The following is a 15,430-nucleotide window of genomic DNA, read 5'->3' as shown; positions in this document are numbered from 1 at the left end:
GTGTTACTTCCCAATCCGAAACTTTGGGATATATAACTTTGGGATACATAACGGGATCTGCATCAGTTTTTTGATTCATAGCGCACTCGACCCATGGATTCACCTGCATATGTGGGAGCGTGCATCGAGCAGCGCACACTCAGGGGCAATGGGGCAACTGGTTGTTTGGCATATGCACAGGGCCTCTTCTGTACTGTTATCATAAATGCATACCACTACCAGCCCTATTCTGCACTGTAATTATGTTGATCCATAAATGCCGTTGGAATAAGCAGCTGCATTTTAGACTAACTTTCGAATGTTTTATAACAATTCCATCTGCTGCATGGCCATTCGGAGACTTTAAGTTTGGAACCTGAAAGTACATTTTGAATGGCATTTCCTGAAAGCATGCAGCACTTGCTTCTGGGCAATTCATACATCGGGTAAAACAACTAAACAAACCTGCGAGTTTTGCCTTGTATATTAAGCATCCCAATTAGCAGTTTGTGGACATTGAAGGAGAAAAAGAATGCTGAAACATACACATTATAGTAATTGTTTTAATTTAAAATTGAACACCAAATAAATGCTGCAAGATACAGACATAATGCATGAAAAAGTATGCCTCCCCATCAACAGTTCCTAGTTATACCTGCAAAATTAAGGAAATGGTACTGACCACGACCACTTTTTGACCCGACTGCCGTGGTGCCCCCTGAGGAGCACTTCGCCCCACCCGACATCAAAACCTGGCTCAACCACTGACCTCAATTGTTACCTTTGGAGTAAAGCCAAACTTTACATCAAGTAGGTTAGTTTCCTTACAGCTCAGGAACCAATACTTTAGAAATAAGAGAAACAACACCACAAGGTATGAAGAATGATTTTGTAGTTTAGCTTTCCAATTGGTTGGAATTGCTTTGTTCAGTGTTTGCATATTACACTAATATTAAGCCATGTTTCTGTAATGCATACAAGGTCGGTGTTAGTCTCAAGAATGAAGTCATGGAGAAGACATCGATTTTAAGAAAGAGGATTTGCATATAAGTGCAACGCATTTATATGTTTTGAAGACAGGTTACTTTTTATGGGTTAGTAGCATAGGATTGTGACCAATCTTGCAAATCTATTCAACTCATTCCAGGCTTGAGGGTCATCACAGGATAGATGACAGAGGCCGCTTTAATACTCATCCCAAAACATGGCAAGGACAAAGAACTTTGGGGTTCCTGCAGGCCTATAGTCTTCAATATTGATGTTTACATGTTCTTGACGATAATCCACTCCTGGGAAGATTTTACTGCAAGTTTCACTTGTAGACCAATCCGTTTTGTTTCTCAAGCATCAAAAGTTCAACAGCATTCGTAAGGTCTCTCACTGGTTGAGTAAATGACATAAATTCTCAGAGGAACAGACATTAGATGCTGGAAATCATTTGACAAGGTGGAATGGTTGTTTATTGAACAAACTCTGAAAGGTGGGGATTCATTAATTCATCCATCATGGATGTCCTTGTAAACTATGTCTAAGCTATCACAAAGATAAAGGTCAATGGGGTGGGGTCTGACTGGTACGAATGTCCAACATAGTTGGCCTTTTTCCTACTTACTATTTGTTCTCACAATGGAACCATTTGCCTGGGGGGAAGGACAAATACCAGAATACCTGGGATGAAATTGGTTAGTCTGAGCACAAATTAGCATTGTTTGCTGCTGACTCCCTAGATAAGGGATTATTCTCTTACAACTTTGGCCACATTCGATAAAGAAATTAGGGCATTTGCAAAGATCTCCAAGATTCAAAATTGGAGCTATTGCGTCTTGGACTCGTGGAAAGGGGTAAGAAGATGATTTCGGAGGTTGATGAAGTACAAATGGGCGGACATTTATAAAATATTAGGTTGTCAACATTACCGCTAAAATTGGTACTTTGCACAGGGCTCAACTGGGGAAGTGGAGGAGTTGCCACTTTCTTGGTTTGGCGATGTCCGTTTGATAAAGATGAATGCTCTCCCCAAGCTCCTGCATTTCAAGCACTGCCTGCATCTTCTTGAGGCGGAACCTTGCTGGAGCGTACAGGGATCTGACCAGAATGGAGTGGGCTTGCTTGGCCACCCAATTGATATGATAGAACCATTCTGCACTTCTGTGGGGTGGTTGATTACCACCACATCAATAGCAGCCAAACTAGTTGTGGGGTTCCTCTCAGGGAAGATGAAAATACCATTGTGGCAAGTCTGGCTGAACAAGGTTTGGCATGTTATAGGCAAGAAAAGTCTAATGGCAGAATTACTTCACAGCCTCCCAAAATCCAGTATTAGACTACATGGTCATGGAGAATAGGGCCCTGACAGGCCCAGTATAGTTGCAGGCTTTAAAACCTCTCAACATTTAGGGTGCAACAGGCTCGGGGGATGCTCTCTCTTGCGTTGACTTTTGAAATTAGAGGGATTTTGGGTCTCTGTGTTGGGACGGTTGGACTTGTCGACTGGCTTGCGGTCAAAGGGTTTGATTGATTGATCTACAGCAGTCAACATCACATTTTATTGATGAAGATTAAAAAAACTGGGTATCTATACAAGTCCTAATGAAATACATAAAACCAGAATAGTGTAACAAATATCAACAAGACAAATTTAGTAAGGAGAAAAATATCAATGACAATGGTAGGAAAACGGTGTATAAATACTGTGGAAAGCAGGGGGAATTGCTGACCAATCAGTGACCATCATTAGCTACAAAATCCAACTTCTTCAAAAAATCATCACTACTTTTTACTACATTAAAACATGCCATCTTTGTATGTTGGTGTGATGTGACTATTCTGATTGCGGCTTAGTTACAGCAATCCAAAGAAAAGAGGTGCAGATGTCAGGGACATGACAGCACAATCACTTTCATCGGGAGTTTGGTGCAAATATGGCAGTAATTACGTCCTGGCTGTATTACGATTACTGCTGTAATGACTGGCGGAATAACCGCTGTATCATGACTTGATGGGCACGTGCACCCCCCATGGTGGTAACACTGATAATGGTCATCTGGCAGTAATACCACCCAGACACAACGGTATATGATATGATTGTTTATTTATATAGCGCCTATACACAATGGGCCTCATTACACGGAAGGCGGCCGCGGAATGAACGGTGCCACTAAGGGACCGGCACCGTTCATTCCAGGCCGCCACATTACGAGGTCTGCAGAGTGTCCCACTCTGGACGCCTGGCCAGACCAGACGTGCAGAGCGGGACCCGCTAGCAGACCAGGATGCTAACAACGGGCCGGTCATTAATGGGCTCGTTGTTAGCATCCTCTCCATTCCCATTGAGCCCTATGGGGGCTCAAATGGGAATGTGGATGTACCGGGTCCCGCAAAAGGGAATTACCGGGCACTCCAAGGTCAGAATGGGCCGGTAAGTCCTGTTTTGCGGGACCCGGTACCCGGTTTGGGGGTAGTCATGCCGCTAAAAACGGCATGGCTACCTCCAAACTCGTAATGAGGCCCAACGTGTTTTAAAGCGCTTCAAGGCAAGGGAGGGGAACAAGGGAAAATACAGTGGGCCTCATTACGAGTTCGGCGGTAGCCGTGCCTGCATTACAGGCACGGCTACTGCCGAACTCGCATCCGGCACCGCCACCTGCGAACGAGCACCTAACGACCCATTACGAGTTGAATGAGCCGGTAATTGCCTATTCGTGGGTGGCTGTAATGCCAGGCTCCTCATTCCCATTCTGCCCCATAGGGCAGAGTGGGGATGAGGAGCATGGTTGCACTGGCACCGTTTTTAACGGTGCCGGTGCATCCATGTGTTTCCCTCGTGGGTGCCGCACAGCCCACCAGGTCAGACCTGGTGGGCTGTCAGGGACCCACGAGGGAAACTCGGAATAAGGTGGTACGGTATGGACAGTGCCGGTGCCATACCGGCACCGTCCATACCGTACCCGTACCGCCAGGGTCGTAATGAGGCCCAATTACATTCTTACAGGCCATGAACAGTAAGGATGTGAAATTAACTATTGTACTCAGCCTGATGACATTTCAGATAGTGCAAGATCTAAGACATAGATAAGGAATAGAGGGGGAGAGTGGGAAGGAAATGGAAACAGACAGCCGACTACCATACAAGTCCTGACGACATTTCCGGTAGAGCCGGCGAAAACAAAAGGTGAGGGGGAGGGGTGCAGAAAGGGAGGGGAGAAACAAAACAATAAGCTATCGTACTAGGCCTGATGACATTTCAGATAGTGCTGGAGGGGGGGAGAAGAAAGGGGAGGAGGGAGGAGACAGACGGGGTTGCTATCATACTAGGTCCAGGGACAATTCTGATAGAGTAAGTGCATAGAATAAAGTAAGGGGAGGAGGGGAGGAGAGCGAATACAATTGCAGACGTCAGTAGTAACACATAATGTTGCAAGTCAGGATACACGATGAAGATGGCAACAGCATGATTCAGGGCCACCATGAGTACAAGATGAAAAGGAAGTCCAGCATGAGTGTTGCGAAAGGGTGACACACCGTGAATCAATGAAGTACATAAAAGTCAAATCCAGCATTGGTCAAAAAACGGTGAAGGTGAAACCAGAATGTATCAGGACAGACTGCTGCAGAAGTAGGCTGGAGGGGGGAGCAGGGTAGAAGAATCAAGCAAAACTGGCAAGACCTGTGTGCGAGAAGGGGGGCACAAGGGAAAGCCTTGCCTACCCTAACTGAGGCTGCGTAAGCCAAAGTTCACGGAGTCAGCGCTGAACACACTGGCAAATGAAGTAATGCACCATGCAAAGGAGCTGTTTGGCAGTAGGCAGCGTAAGACCTATGCCCAGAAGAAGGTAGCAATATGGTCCTCCATCAAGGACAAGTTGATAGCGGTGCGCCCCAGTCCAGAAAATGCCTGAGGACTGCCCCAAATGGTGGAATGACTCTGCAGCCTCATCTCATGCCACAGGAGGGAAAGTGAAGCCACGGGAGATGGCACGGTGGAACCCTTCACCCTCATGCCGTGAGAAGAGAAGGAGAGCTCCATCATCCACATATAGGGTATTGAAGGGAATGGGAAGCACAGAGACTGGAGCAAGAAACCACAGTGATGGCTGTCAGAACCAACTGACATGTCAATGCACTAGCCACAAGCATGCATCCGCCAGCACAGATGGCCACAATGGGCAGAGGAATGGGCAGACACATGACAATCTGTTCAAATGCACAGTGACTACACACATGTGCTTGGGGAGTGGGTGGATGTGACAATGCAGATGCACCATACTCCAAACGTTCATGCCCAAACATGGAGGAGTTAAAAAACCATGAGACACCAAAATCAATGAATGGCATAAAAGGCATGCATCAGGCTTTGATGCCAATCATTAATGTCACTGCTTATATTCAATAGATACAAACAAGGGGGGCGTCCTGCCTGTAATAATTTACTGATTGCAATGTATTACCTTGTTGTGGGTCACCCTTTAGCCTGGCTCTGGTAGACCTCTCCAAGGTCATGTCTCCTAGCAAACTATATTAGTTATGCTCTTTCTAGGATGTCAAAACTATACAAAGCTTTAGTGTTTACCCTAGACACTAACATACAGTATCTGTTGCTCCATGTCAGTTTAGATATGTGTGCACCCTTTTTTGATACATGTTAAACTGCTTTGTACGTATTTACATTGCTTTGCACCAATTTGCCTAACTGCATGAAGTAATGCTTATTGTTGACCTCTTTTCTTGTTTATGCAGTCCACACTGTTGCTGTAACATTGTACTCCTTTGCACTCATTTGGCTGCTTTGCAGCTAGCAATGTTACCTGTGAACCTTTGTCTTTGCGTATGTTGTTCACAGTTTTGTGTTTATGTTTTATAAAGTAATCTGGATACTTGTACAGAGGGAATGAGCTACGCCAACCTCTTGTTAAATGGATTAAGGTCAATTACTGACCACAGACAGACTTTTTGCTTTCAAAAAATCTACAAAAAATAATAAAATTAATTTCAGCAAAATGTAAAGCTGACCTATACCTCCAATACTGAGTGTTCGTTTTTATCTTACACATTAGTACATTGCATGACAAAAAGTAGTATTTTGTATGAATGTCTCCTATTGACCGAATTTGCATTAAAATACATTGCAATCAGTAAATAATTATAGGCAGGACGCCCCCCTCGTTTGTATCTATTGATAGCCCATAGTCCTGTCCCTGTATTGGGCCATCCCTCCTGTTACCACTGCTTATATTCAATCATGTGTATGGCGGAGAGGAGGGGCAGAACGCAACTTGCATTCCCGCAGCCATCTTCCTCTCTGCCATACACATGCTTATGCATTCAAGCTGACATGGATCATCATGCCAGCTCAGATGGTGGCAATCCCTATGGGGTATGCCTGCTTCATGCAACCGCATAAACCAAGAGGTCCCCATAGGGAACCATTGTACACGTTTCCTGCCATGTGAGCATGGCAATCAGCGCTCACAAACAAAAGTGCATGCATGCCAGTCAGCATCTACACAATTTGCACTTTGGAGTGCAAATGCGAAGGGCATGAGGTGAGGTACATGCTTGTATACCACCCTTTGCCCCTTGCTTGTGCACGCTGCAGTGCAAAAGACAGAATTTTCCACTGGGGTGCCACTGACATCATTGTGCAAATGTAATGGCTCTCCACAGCCAAAACACTCTTTTTAGTCTACATGATTCCTGGAAATATGAGGAGCACCCATGTATGCCATTACAATCCATTTTGGCAAGTGCACCCCGAGCACAAACACGACAACAAGCAAATGTGGCAGGCCAACAGTCAACATGCACATCCATGCACAATGGACACCATCAGCAGGCACTACCTCCACCTGGCAGTAGCTGCACCCATCGGCCTAAAACTACCCATGCCAATCATACAAAATATGTTTATGTAGAAAAAACACAATGTCGCATTTGTGTGTCTTGCAATCCTGCTGACATGTCTGCAAGATGACTGACAGCATGCCCTTATACTCATGTCCTTATACTCCCAATAGGTACACAGTCCATGGACATTGAAGAGGCTGGACCCTCCACTGCTGCCACTCCGTCCATCTCCACCCCTGCACAGACCGGACTCGTAGGCAGTGGAAGTAAGAGGGGGAGCAAGGCAGCAAGGCCACAAGATATCACTGGTGTGGAACCTCTGGCAGGGACGGAGGAAAGCACCATCCCCACATCAGTGCCGAATGGCCCCTCCACCTGGCATGCAGGTGGGACGTCTGTCGCCAAAGCTGCCACAGCCACTCTACAACTGGCCCCTGTGGCAATCCCCAAGGCTGCTGTCCCCGCACTGGCATCCATACATCAGGGCACCAGCACAACCTCCTCACCATCTCGGGTAGTGCATTGCCAGCCCTAACACCATTGTGTCACTGGCAGCGACCACACCACTGACAAGGAGTAGGAGGAGGAGGGCATGGGCTTCCACTCCTCGTACTTCAGCCCCAACCCTCCCACAGCCTCTATCTCTGCACAATATGGCTGCCGTTCGGGCATGGCTAGATACCATAGAGAAGCACCAGGAATCACTGGAGACAATGGCGGGCGAGCAGGTGGAGCACATGCAGGCCATGAGCGACTGCCTGCAGGGGTCGTGCTGCTGGATTTCCTGTTCCTTCTGCCAGTCCACCGCTGCCATCACCACGGTCAGGCAGAGGATGAGGGAACCCACTGAGGGTATATCGGCCTTTGTAGAGTCCCTAAATGCCTGCATGCTGCTGACCCTGTGGGGTCAGGGGTCTGAGCCCTCCACCTCTATCCCCCCGAGAGAGGGGTCACAGCCCAGCATCCCAAGGCATTGCTCAATGCGCCACTTGACACCTAAGGTGTCAGAGCAGGCTACCAAGGCCAAGAGGCACCGGAAGTGACCGTTATTTGTTTGACATTGCAAGGGTATTTTGGCGTTGGTGTTTTGAGGAGGGTGTTTTGGGTGGGTTTTTGAGATGGGGGAGGGGTTTTGGGGATGCTGTTTTGGGGAGGGCTGTTTAGGGAGGGTGGAGGTGGTTTGGGGAGGGTGTTTTGACATTTGTACATTAAATAGTTGTTCACTTGAACCAATGCTAGGACATTCCTTATTGTATGCTAGCATTTAATTCACAATGTGACTGAATACAGAGGTGCATTGCAAGGGCATATCAATTAGCCTAAACAAAATGGCAATCAGTTCTTGCCAAACCAGACGTCCATCCCTACCCTCTTCCTGCTCACTGCGTGGCAGCAAAGGACCCGCAGGTAGTGAGTCCTCCTCTTCTGGGGGTGGCATGTCCTCATTCAGGGCAGGGAAACATTCTGCCTGAGGCAAATGTTGTGCAGGCCCAGGCAAGGCACAATTTGCCCGACCTCTCCTGGCCTGTACATTAAGGCCCCTCCAGACTGGTGTAAGCACCGGAAACAAGTTTTAGCAAGCCGAAGGTCTGCTCGATGCAGAACTTGGTCCAGATATGTGCCTTGTTGTAGGCCACCTCCTGTGGCGTCTGTGGATTCTGCCTCGGTATCATCAGCCATGGTAGCTGGGGCTATCCAGAGTCACCTGCAAGGGAAAAGGTCATAGGTGTCAGTCACAGTGCATTGTGGATGTGTTGCCCGTTACAATGGCATGTTGATAGAAAGTCTGTGTGTGCATATCCCAAGTATTGTCACACAACATGATTTACCATGACAGTGCTTACATGTGGAGTCATTTACTCAGGAGGAACATTTGATCTGTCGTGTAACATCATGCACACAGCTCACAGCCAGCACTAATCGTTTTCAGGGTCTGTGATTAACAGGCCAGAGTGCCATTGTGCCTGTGTTGGGCCTGGGATTTGCTCCCATACATGTGCCCTAATGTACAGGTTGTCTGCATCTATTCCATGATGACTTCACATAAATGGTCACTGAGTACAGGGCATTACTTGTGCCAGTGTCACAATACTTTGTTGCAGTGATGACAAGTGTTGTTCCATGTATATGGATATGTAATGTTGCATTGTGGTTCCTGTAGTCCTATGGGTGTATTGATAGCTTGTTGAGCCAATATGCATTGGCAATTTACTGCAGCTTTGTCACTCGTCCTAGTCCTGTGGGTTCAAGTCTGTCATGTGAGTGGTTAGAGGGCAGATCCTGCATGTACAGGGCATGCATTCTTCAGGTGTGGTAATCCCGCCTCACAACATTTCACTTGTGCTGTGAAAATAATCTGTGTGATGGCACTTTTACTCACCCAATATCCATGTTTGATGCCCTCTGTGCCTCCCGATGTATCCAGGCAGTGTGCTGTTCCTCAGAACCATGGCATCATGGGTGGATCTAGGGAAGCTGGCACAGCAGTGTGTTATGAGGAGGTCAGGAGCGCAGGTGACCTGGAAATTCAGGGAGTGGTACTACGTCTGGTTGCGGTATACCTCTTCAGATGCCTGGGGGTTCCACCTATGCCACATGGGTGCTATCCAGAGCAACATTAGGTATGTGGGCTGCTTCATAGAAACGTGCCTTCATGGCGTTCTCCTGTGCGGGGGTATTAGGCAGGGAGATGTGGTGGGAGACATGATGCAGAGGGGCTTCCAGCACATGCACAAGCACATTTCAATATGCCTTGCAGCATGCCCATAGTGTGCTGGAAGGTGCCCGTTGCCAAGAAATGCAGGACGACACAAGCTTCAGCAGCAGGGGCAAGGATGTACTGATGTTGATCCTGCTCTGTATGCCATCCTCAAAATGAGCAGCTCAGTGATGGTCTCCCTGTTCAGCCGGAAGTGGGTGATCAGCTGGTTGTCTGTCAAGGTCCAGGGTTAGGGCTTGACCCGGGGGTATGGGCGCTCGTCTTATATGGTGCCTCCTCCCCCTCCTCCTCTCCTCTGCATCCTGTACCCTCTGTTGCTCTTCCAGCCCCTGTAGCTCAATGCGGAGCTGGAGCAGCTGCACATCCATGTTCACAAGAGCTAGTGGTAACATGATGGTGTTGGAAAGTGTGTTTGGGGAGGTGTGGGCCTTGCGTACCCTTCCTGAGTGGATTGGGTGCACCTGTGGTTTAATTTCCATCACCTGGATTCATTTACCTCCTCCACCTTTCAGGTCGAGGTAAATGCACTGTGCTTTTAGTGGTATTCTCACCTAATTTCAACGGTATTACCACCATATTTCAACCTGTAATAAAGCTGTAATGCAGTTTTGTTATTTCTGCGGTAATTCCCTCAGTGGTAATACCGTCAGCGTTAATTCCACCAAAGGTATTGCTAATGGCGCTATCACCGCTGATGGTATTTCCATCACCTCTTAATTTGTTGGTGCAGTAAAAGTGGTGGTCATACTGTTACCGACACTTTTAACGTATACCTACAGACTTCTGAGGCCCAATGTGTGTTTTACTCCCTGTTTTGTTTCGAGTCCTTTAATGACTGTCATCACTTGCATTGGTTTGTGCCTTTTTGCTGTCCTTTGGTTATAGAATGGAGTGTATTGGCGCTGTTTATCTGAATATTATCTGAGAATGCCCTCCCGATGCATCAACGGATATTAAATGGGACAAGAGGTGTGATGCTTGTGGTTGTTGGTAAGTCTTTAAATAGTGAACCGAAAGAGCCCAATCATTTAAAAGCGTACTTGTAAACTCTAATACATTGACTGTACCATGCTTATGATGGCATTACTGGGGCATTTAATGGTGGACTTGGCATACATTGGCAGCATTGGGACACACAAGTCTATACCTTACTTATGGTGGCAATACCAGGCATGTGATGGCATTATTGGGATTTGAAGCAGCATTGGCCATAATATGGATTAACCTGCGAGGCTGTATATTATGTATGGTGTCGTATAATGGTTTTCTTTGGGTTTTCGAGGCTGCATTCAACATGTGATGGCAACACACGCAGGCGTGAGTTCATGCTCCGCAAGCTGCTGCGCTCCTTTGATGTCTCCTGTTATTGGATTACACCATCCGGATCATGATAGTTCTACTACCATCCATGATCATATTTCATCGTCTGGCTCATGATAGTTCTACTACCATCCATGATCATATTTCATCGTCTGGCTCATGATAGTTCTACTACCATCCATGATCATATTTCATCGTCTGGCTCATGTCCGGAGCAAAATCTTTCGTTTGAGCCATGGAAGCTCTTTCAGGCCGAAATTATTTTCGATCTTCACAAGTGTTCCAATCCTAGTGACTTTATGGCATGGCTGGAACATGTACAGAAATCCGTTAAGAATCATCATTTGTTCAATCTGATAAACTCTGCCTTTTCGACCCCCCCTGGTATCTTCAGCAGCACACGTGGTTACTAACAAAGTGGATAGCTTCTGTCAAACTGACCGGCCGCCTGTGAACCTTGATAGTCAGGGACCGTCTGCATGCCCGAATTGTTGTGTAAGGCCGTTAGTGAAGTCTGTTTCCACGCCGACAGCCACTCTTAGAACAGACTCCCTACAGTCTGTCAACATTGTACCTCCTGCTTCCATCAGAAAAGCAAAGTCATGCCTGGCTGGCATGTCTGGGTCTGTGGACATTGCCCCAAAACCAGCTACCCTTGGGAGTTTACGTGTAAGAATGTCCCATATGACTATACCGAAGGATGGTCCAACTAGAGTCGTGGTCACTGACCTTAGGAATTTTATAATTACTAAAGTTGATGAACCCGGCGAGAGAGAACCTAGGGAAGATCTGCGAAATAAAGTACTGGCATGGCTTCGCCTAAGAACGGGCCCGGATATAGTCAGAAGCTCTGATCTGAGGTTTTAACGCAGATTAAAAATTGATGGCTGGTGTACGCTGAAGAACCGGGATTGCGTTGTGATTGTGTGTGGAACCAGTAACCTCCCTGGGTTTCTAAGTATGTGTAAATATTTGCCAATGGGATCCTCAAATTTAAGATTAATAGTGTGAATTAATTATATGATATGTCCTTTGTTTATAGAGCCCCCACTGATGCTTTTTTTTCTCGCATTGTTGGTTTATGTATTTTTTGTATATAAACGTTGTCTATGTTGTCTTAAGTTTTGCTTTTGTGTAGCGCTCTGAGGCCTGCGGGCATGTAGCGCTCTACAAGAATTTGAAATAAATATATAAATAAATAAATACTATAACACATGGTGACTACAACAAACATATGATGGCTTTATTAGGTCAGTTGAGGGTGCAAAAAAACCTTTTGCTTTGCCAATGCCCATTTTATCTTGCTGCAAGTCACTTCCCCACGAGTGTTCTCATTTCCTACACACATGCTGCTAATTTCAGAACAATCTATGCGCTTTCCCAGAGACATTGCACAGTTTACAGCTAGATCACTTCTGTGTAATATAGATAAATACAGTAAATGCATTTACATTTTTTGTGTGAATACCCGTGTAGACTCAGTGAGTGTGAGCAATTATCCTATAACTGGATGTGCGCATAACTGACAATCTGATAGAAAAAGTCAAAAAATATCTAATGTTACGAATAGTTGTTAAATGGTATGCATCAGCAGTGAAAAACAACAGGGGTATTTTTTTTTAAAACCCTTAGATTTAATAACAAAAAGCTGAAGTGTTTTCACTGTCTGCGCTTCCAGCCAATGTCAAAATATTGTCTGCTTTAAGGAACAAGGAGTGTTTGGAAAAAGAAACTGAAACGTAGCCCTTTATGGTTCATATGCTATTATTAGGCAACATATGTCATAAGGTTTATACATATGAACATAAGACTTCACAAATTGTAGCTCCACAAATAATTAAATATGTTGAAAAAACCTCCTAAGTGTCAACAATTATAAGCATTCCTACAGAGGCGCTTGTTCACATAAAGTGCCAACAGAAAACGCCAACACGTGTTTCAACTCTAACCAGGCCGTCCTCAGGGCGTGTGAAGCTATAAGTAACTGACAAATTGCGGGCAAGGTACTAGTTAGTCGTGTGTTCCCACACAATGCTTAGGTGCATGTTCTCCTGCTTTTAAAACGTCCCTAGTATGAAAAATCCATTTGCATTTAGGTAATAAGCGAGTGGGCAGATTTGGGAAAGCTCCGTAGCAGTCGTTTCTAAAGAAATTGGTTGCTGGTTGGTAGTAAATGGTGTTAAGCTTCCAAGTGTTAACAAATTACCGCGTGAATGCCTTCGGAAAAAAAATTAAAGCCTGATTAGCCGGTCGCGTTGTAACAGAATTCCAGAGTTTTTTTCAACATATTTAATTATTTGTGGAGCTACAATTTGTGAAGTCTTATGTTCATATGTATAAACCTTATGACATATGTTGCCTAATAATAGCATATGAACCATAAAGGGCTACGTTTCAGTTTCTTTTTCCAAACAGTCCTTGTTCCTTGAAGCAGACAATATTTTAACATTGGCTGGAAGGGCAGACAGTGAAGGCACTTCAGCTTTTTGTTACCCGTGTAGGCTCAACTTGCTTTCCGTCAACATTTGCTCTGTCCCCCCCCCCAAGAGCCCCCCGCCCAGGCCCATTAGTCCCCTTGATGCACCCCTTGCAATGCCTACTTTTTCAGACATGTTATTAAGTCATGCATGTGTGAGTAGCACAATCTTTTGTAATTTATGCCAAAGGATTGCAATACCCTGAGTTGAATATTTTTTTAGGAATTAGTCCTTTTGTAAATTAGTTGCAACTTAAACAACCTTAAATCAGTACTTCTTCCGGGACTGCTAGTTGCCTTTAGGTTTCATGAATTGAAGTGCATCAAGCATTTATTCTCAGACCATGTTCTAGACATGTACTCCTGATTCAATGAAATCCTCACATTAAATATTGGGAGAGGTTGAGCCAGTATGGGGCTACAGCACAATCATCCTCATTACGAGTGTGGTGTTATATTGACGGTAAATCCGCTGAGATACCAACAAACAGTATTAGCGTTACTGCCACTTTGTGCGGCAGTGTTACTGCCAGATTACGAGTAGCGGTAGGTGGTGTGAGTCCCCATTATTTGGAGTCCATAGGACTCCATGGGGGATTTTGGCGCTATTACTGACAGCGGTAATACCGCCGAATTGGTTGATTTTGGGCAGTAAGGTGGAGGAAATAACTCCAGCTTCTTGCTGGAGTTTTTTCCTCCACCTTGCCTCCAGATTCGTAGTTGGGCGGTGTGGTAATGTGGCAGTATACAGTGTTACTGCCGCAATTTACTGCAGCGCCCAATTTATGATGAGGCAATGTCTTCATAAATCGGGAAAGAGAAAATGCAAAGATGTGTGCAGCCATATCCAAAGGGACTTTCTACTGTGCCCTCTCCCACTCCTCGGTTCGGGGATAGAATCGGTTGCTTCTAGGTCCAATCTGATGTTCGCCAGGCTGACTTGTACTGAAACTTCCCATTCATCCTAGTAGTCTAGAAGTATTCGTTATGGATAAGACAGACACCAATGTCAGACGAAATTGCTTGGTACCGTATTCTACCACGTGATGTCATTGTTGAATATTCACTGCACACATTTTTCAGAGCAGAATATTAATTTGAAAGAAATTCCTCTAACATGCACATTTATAAAAAGATGGTTGGTTTAGGGAAAGGGTTAATTAAGTTATAGAGGTGGGGGTTGCGGTTTAACAAGGGGCTGAGGAGGGGTTTTGCATTTTGCAGCAGAAAATCGTTAAAAGTCGGTTAAAAAATGCAGTGAAAAAGTAACCGGTAAAAAATTCAAAGGTAAAACCACATGGAACCCATAGGGTCTAGTAAAGTTATGTTTCTTGAGCGAAAAGCATGTCTGTAAAAAAAAAAAAGGCCTTCCAACAATGCAATCAAACTTGTAAAATGACAGAAGATCGTGTCATAATTACACACGTGTAATAAGTGTCTAGTCATGAATGAATCAATTACCTCAGCTCGACGCCTGGCCTCTGACTTCACCACCTGTTGTGTGCTGCTTCACCAGGAAGATGTTCAGCTGGTCATAGATCCCTCCCTTTTAAAGCTCTGAACCACATTTTATTACACCTCGTGCTTGACTGACACATGTTTTGCCGACAAATAATTGTGCCTTTGGTAAATTAATGAATGCCCAAGGGAAGCCATTGTCATATGGCTTTGGTTGTATAAGCAAACCACGGTAGAATCAAAGCTTTACCTCAAAGAGTCTTATTAAAACAAAGTCCCCAAAAAAAATACATTGTTGTTTTTGCTCCTGTAGTTACGGTAAACCTTCCAACATTTCAAAAAATTAAGCTTCTATTGAGACGGAGGAACGCAAGACTCGCCATTGACTTTATACCGTTTCCGGCTTATCGAGTCAGTTTCAAATCAGCTTATTCAAAAACATTCTATAGACACTGATCAAGCCACTTACTCTCAAATCAGCAAGCTAGCGTGCCTTATTCAAAGACATTCTATAGGCCCTGATTCAGCGAGCTAGCGTGCCTTATTCTAAGACATTCTTTTGGCACTGATCAAGGCACTTACTCTCAAATCAGCGAGCTGGCGTGCCTTATTCAAAGACATTCTATAGATACTGA

At 45.2% G+C, this 15,430-nt stretch overlaps 1 long non-coding RNA gene across 1 annotated transcript in view; it reads right to left on the bottom strand.

Annotated features, from left to right (window-relative positions):
* The window catches only part of LOC138527285 (uncharacterized), an 84,003-nt gene extending 69,132 nt beyond the window's left edge, over nucleotides 1-14,871 (bottom strand). Inside the window, exon 1 of the long non-coding RNA XR_011283856.1 lies at nucleotides 14,799-14,871. This is a non-coding gene — a long non-coding RNA (uncharacterized lncRNA). The remainder of the gene's footprint in view (nucleotides 1-14,798) is intronic.
* Between the last annotated feature and the right edge of the window lie 559 nt (nucleotides 14,872-15,430).

Source organism: Ambystoma mexicanum, chromosome 14 (assembly GCF_040938575.1).
Source record: "Ambystoma mexicanum isolate Mex_15411 chromosome 14, UKY_AmexF1_1, whole genome shotgun sequence".
Classification (NCBI taxonomy): domain Eukaryota; kingdom Metazoa; phylum Chordata; class Amphibia; order Caudata; family Ambystomatidae; genus Ambystoma; species Ambystoma mexicanum.
Note: the sequence above shows the minus strand (reverse complement) of the source record. Positions and strands in the feature narration are given on the sequence as shown.